Consider the following 6160-nt stretch of genomic DNA (forward strand, 5'->3'; position numbering starts at 1 on the left):
ACATATATATTTTTGGCCTAATGCCCCATTTTACATATCCATTGTGATACATTTTATACCTATTTGATTTTCCCAATTCCATTATTATATTCCGTGCTTCACCCTGACAACACCTAAGTAGTGATATCGCGAATAGTTCGCCGGCGAATAGTTCCTGGCGGACATAGTTTGTTCACGTTCGCCGCGGCGGGCAAACATATGCAATGTTCGATCCGCCCCCTATTCGTCATCATTGAGTAATACTTTGACCCTGTACCTCACAGTCAGAAGACACATTCCAGCCAATCAGCAGCAGACCCTCCCTCCCAGACCCTCCTACCTCCTGGACAGCATCCATTTTAGATTCATTTGGAAGATGCATTCTTAGTGAGAGGAGGGACAGTGTAGCTGCTGCTGATTTAATAGGGAAATCGATAGCTAGGCTAGTGTATTCAGTGTCCACTACAGTCCTGAAGGACTCATCTGATCTCTGCTGTCCTTTTTAGGGCTAGAACATCAGTCTGCTTTTTTTTTTTCCTGTGTAATCTAATTGCAGTTGCCTGCCTGCCAGCGTGTGTGTCAGGCTCACAGCGTATACTGTGCCCACTTGCCCAGTGCCACCACTCATATCTGGTGTAACAGTAGTGTAGATTTAAAAAAAACAACAACACTTTTTTGACTGTGTTAAATAATAGCAGTCAGTTTCCTTCACACAAGTGCATTTCAGTGCCTGCCTGCCAGGGCACAGTGTCCCCTTAGACCTTGAAGCCCACCTTAGACCTTGGAGCCCACCTCTTTCAGATTGCATTTTAACAGTTTTTCACCACTAGAGGGTGTTAGTTCACGTATTTCATATAGATAACACTGTGCTTGTGCACGAGAAGTTATTTGGGAGCAGGCACTGATTGGCTAGACTGCAAGTCTGTCAAAAGAATTGAAAAAAGGGGCAGTTTGCAGAGGCTTAGATACAAGATAATCACAGAGGTTAAAAGTATATTATTTTAAATGTGCTAGTTATGCAAAACTGGAAATGGGTAATAAAGGAATTATCTATCTTTTAAAACAATAAAAATTCTGGTGTAGACTGTCCCTTTAAACGGGGAGTTTGGTCTGTCACTGTGAAGCGAGCGTAACCCTTACACTACCTGATCGATACAACATCATACCTGATGTTTTAAAGCACGTTATTCCAAACAATTTAGCAATGTTAGGTGATTTATGCCCTTTATGGATTAATACCAGACTCTGCATCAACTATGTAATTTTCCATGGGAGTTTTGCCATGGATCCCCCTCCGGCATGCCACAGTCCAGGTGTTAGTACCCTTGAAACAACTTTTCCATCACTATTGTGGCCAGAAAGAGTCCCTGTGGGTTTTAAAATTTGCCTGCCTATTGAAGTCTATGTCGGTTCGCCCGGTTTGCCCGTTCGCGAACAGTTGCGGAAGTTTGCGTCCGCCGTTCGCGAACGCAAAATTTTAGGTTCGCGACATCACTACACCTAAGCAACAACCTAAAATTTGTGTTATTATGGGAAGTTAGAAGGAGAGAAAACAAGCCTTCTGTCTTCATTTGTTTTCATCCTGCAAGATAAATCTTGAGACCTGTTATTTGGAAATGTTCACAATAATGTTAATCACAATGTAGATATCAGTTATTTTGTTCTTAAAAAGAGAAGCCATCAATTATCTATGCATTCTAAATATATTGGCTTTTTCAAAATATAAATCTAAAACAACTTCAGCAAAATATTAACTAAATTTATAAACTAAAAATACACATTACAATTACATTTCCTTCTCATTCTTCAATTGTCATGCTATGTAATTCTCTAACTGTTGCTTTCTCTTCTGTCTGTGTTTATTTAATTATATCAATTTCTGCCTCTCCAGTTTCCTGTATTTGATCTACTATACTATACTACTATACTGGAACTACTCTCTGATTCATACCAGTGGTTTCTCAAATTATTCTCCATTAACACTAAAATTATGTAATTGGTGATCAATCCACCACTTGTCAGCTCTAGTCAATACCATCTCTAAGTTTGAAGGAGTTGGGTCAAGCCTCACAAACAATTGACATTTTCTTTGGAGAGCATCAAGTATCCTCTGTATGTGAGCTGGTGATCTCCAGACCACTTGAACCTGTGACTGGCTAGTTTAAGGCACTTCTATGGGTCTCGTAGTAATTTTACCAATCTCCTTCTCTAAATTAGTAAAATTAAAAAATGTTTAACTATTCTCTCAGCCTAATCAAAAATGATTGTAGTGAATCCCAATAGCCTTGTAGCATAAGGGCCAATAGCATTTTTAATCAACTAAGTCCATCCATTTAAATGTACTCCTGCTTTTATTGCTTTCTCAACCACTTTGGCTAACAATGGCTAACATTGTTCAACAGTTTGTGGGGGTTAAACGTGTCAGATGTTATAACTGGAGCAAATGGCAGAGGACTTGGGATTTTAATGGGGCCCAGTGGCAAATTACTTTTATGTTTTATGGGTGAAGCTAGCTCTCTCTTTTGGGATAGTAATGTATTACAAGGTGTGATTTTAGTGGACATATCCTTAATTATTTGTTCTTTCTGGTTTATTGTAGTCTGTAACTAACTGATTTTAGCTGTGCATTCCTCCCTATTCTGATCAACTAACTTAAACTGACACTGTACTTTATTTATCTCTATGTTGCTAATTAATACAGATTTTTTTAAGAGATTCTCTATCATTCAGAGATTGATCTAACAAAAGTTTAAAATATTTTTTTTTTTTTTTTTTTAAATCACCTTTAATGTCTGCAACCCCTCTTATTGGTGCAAAAACTGCATGTACAATCATTACTTTCCTTTATGTAATATTAAAGTGACAGTACACTGTAAAATTGTTTTTCCATTAATGTATTTTAAATGACTTGTTATACCAACTGCAGAGTCTAAAATATCTAAGAAATTGCATTTTCAGGTTTATTTGTGTATATGAAGTAGCTGGTTTTGTGCTTTGAAACCACAGCCTATTACAAGGGGTTGAACTTAAGGTAATATCAAATCTCATTTTATTACTTAACTATCCTGCATCCCACTGAGAGTGTAACGTCTTCTGCTGGCTTTGTTTACTTAGGCTTGTCAATAGCATATACTCCAGTATCAAAGCTTTCAGTATAGGTTGGGAAACCTCAATCTAAATCAGCTATTTCAAATGCTGAAATATGAGTAAAGGAGCTACTTGCAACCAATTTAATACACTCTAGCAGGTAAAAAGAATAATTGGGTATAATTTAAAAGGGAGAAAGTTTTTGGGTGAACTGTCCCTTTAAGCTTTTTCTATGCTATGTCAGTACATCTAAAACACTTTTATATTTTGTATCCTTAGGTTCTAAAATCAGGAACCATGGTAGTTATGAATGAAATTGTTATAGACCTCCTTTGAAATTTACTTTTTTCCAGAAATTTTTACCAGGTAGCAGTAAAAAAAATAAAAAAATCCAATTAGACGTTCAATGTAAATACAAGTAAACTTTAGTTCTCTTGTGCAGCAGGGAGTCACAAAAGAGGTATAGCAACTCAGCAAAGATGGTACAAGGTAGTTAGAAGCTACAAGTTTGTTAAACAGAGATTATAATTCTCCCTTTACAAGTTGTACAAATGGTGAAAATCTAAAATCACCAAAGATAAATGTAATTCTTATCTAAGACTTAGGGGCCGATTTATTAAGCTCCGTATGGAGCTTGATGCCCCTGTTTCTGTGATTTACATTATTTGCTAACGGCCGATAGGCCGCAAATCTGCAGGGGACGACATTGCACAAGCTGTTCACAAGAACTGCTTGTGCAATAATAAATGCCCACAAAAAAGAAAGAAAGTCCGCTAGGCACCTTGAATTTAAAAATAAAATGAACTTTATTGTTTAACAGTTAAAATTAAGTACATAGAGAGAAGGGATAAAACACCCCCACTAAACAGACTAACATGTTTCGGCCCAGAAAGCCGTAATCAAGGACTATGATTACGGCTTTCTGGGCCGAAACATGTTAGTCTGTTTAGTGGGGGTGTTTTATCCCTTCTCTCTATGTACTTAATTTTAACTGTTAAACAATAAAGTTCATTTTATTTTTAAATTCAAGGTGCCTAGCGGACTTTCTTTCTTTTTTGTGGACTCTCCTTTGCCACTTGCTAGCACCTGGCTGCATTGCCCGCTGGAATATATGACCAAGAGGATACCCGAAACAGGTATTTTTATTACCCTAAAGCAAGGACTTTAATACCCGGTGTGACCAGTGATTATACTTGCACGCACTATATCGGAGGTAGGGGGCCCCACTGGATTGCAGACCCTGCTTTGGAACATCCTTTGGACCAACAGGATTGCATTGGAGGCCTGGCTTCCTACGCGGACCAATCGGCAAGGAGGATTGGGTCACGCCCAAGACACGGACGCTCCCAGGCTGTCGGAGAAGACGCTTGCTCTGCGGATGGTGGACGGGCCGGTGCCCGGTAAAGCACGACAGCCGGTGAGTGAATTGAGCCATTTGGAACTGTTACAGTTTGTTTATCGCTGCAAGGGGCTCCCTAGGAGTGACATTTGCCCGAAAGTGTAAATTTGATAACGGATTACTACCTAGGCACCCGAAGTGCTACAGCATATCTGTGAGTGTTTTTCCTATGCTAATTACACTGACTGATTGGATTTGTATCAGGCACACCGGGTATAACAATATATTTATGAACATTATCATTGAAGTTTACTCTAATTCAGAATTTTTTGCTTACACATACTGGGATTTTTAAAAAGGGTAGTCCATTGGTCTATTTTAGAACTGCAAGACTCTGCAAACTAATTATATAAAAACAAATAATTCTTCGCTATACCAAGAGTGTTTTCTTGCAGGATTCACAGCGTTACTATTTATGGCTATTCATTATGTTTTATAAGTGATACAATAGGTTGGGACCCCCCTCTTTTTTCTTTTTCAATAATAAATGCCGACAGTATATGCTGTCGGCCTTTTATCGATGTGCAGCGGACATGGTATGCTACATCGTATCATGTCCACTCGCACTATGATAAATCTACCCCTTAGTGCATTTAAATGTTATTAGAAGGTTATGCCTTTATTAAACATAATTTCCTAGCCAATGTTCACCAGATGATCCATTTGAAATGTATACAAACAGAAAAGTTAATCTACTCAGCAAAGAAGATCTATTTTTCAAAAACAAAGCACTTTATTTAAAACCCAATTTTTAAAGTAGCTAGTATTGTTACTGACATGACAGTGTGAGTGGGACTTAGAATAAAATATTAAAATAAATAATAGAAGCACGCCATTTGTAGATATTGGGTTTCTTAAACCCTAAATATCTCTTCTCTACGTTCAGCTCTCTCCTCTACCCACCTGCACTACCCTACCCACCTTCGTCTGTCTTTAGTGCTTCCCCCCAAAAAACAAAAATGAAGTTGGTTTCTTACTGTCTTCCTCACGTCTCACTAATGCCCTCTATCCCTTCACATCTTATACCTTCTCTGTCTCCAACCATCACTCCTGTTCTTACTCACATCCTCAACGTATCACTTTCTACTGGTTCATTCCCATCTTCTTTCAAACATGCAATTGTAACTCCAATACTCAAAAAACCCTCCCTTGACCCTAATTCTCCTTCAAACTACTGCCCCATATCACTCCTACCACTAACATCAAAACTCCTTGAAAAGCTAGTTTATGACTGCCATACCCATTTCACGTCATCCAACTTCTTTCTTGACCCCCTGCAATCTAACTTCCGTCCCCAACACTCAACTGAAACTGCCCTCACCAAGGTTACTAATGATCTTCTTTCTGATAAATGTAATTGTCACTACTCTATACTTATCTTACTTGACATCTCAGCTGTCTTCATCACAGTTGACCACCCCCACTTACTGCAAACTCTCAGCTCTCTTGGTCTTTTTGACACTGTTCTCTCTTGGATCCACTCTTATTTCTCTACAGGTCCTTTTCTGTGTCATTTGCTGCTGACTCCTCCTGTTCAATTCCTTTGTCAGTTAGAGTACCTCAAGGATCTGTCTTGGGTCCTCTACTGTTCTCCATTTATACTTCTTCACTGGGTAAACTCATCAACAGCCATGGCTTATAATACCAAATAAAGTTTTATTATTGAAAAAAATAGTAATAAAATTATATGGTTTA

Source organism: Bombina bombina, chromosome 4 (assembly GCF_027579735.1).
Source record: "Bombina bombina isolate aBomBom1 chromosome 4, aBomBom1.pri, whole genome shotgun sequence".
NCBI lineage: Eukaryota > Metazoa > Chordata > Amphibia > Anura > Bombinatoridae > Bombina > Bombina bombina.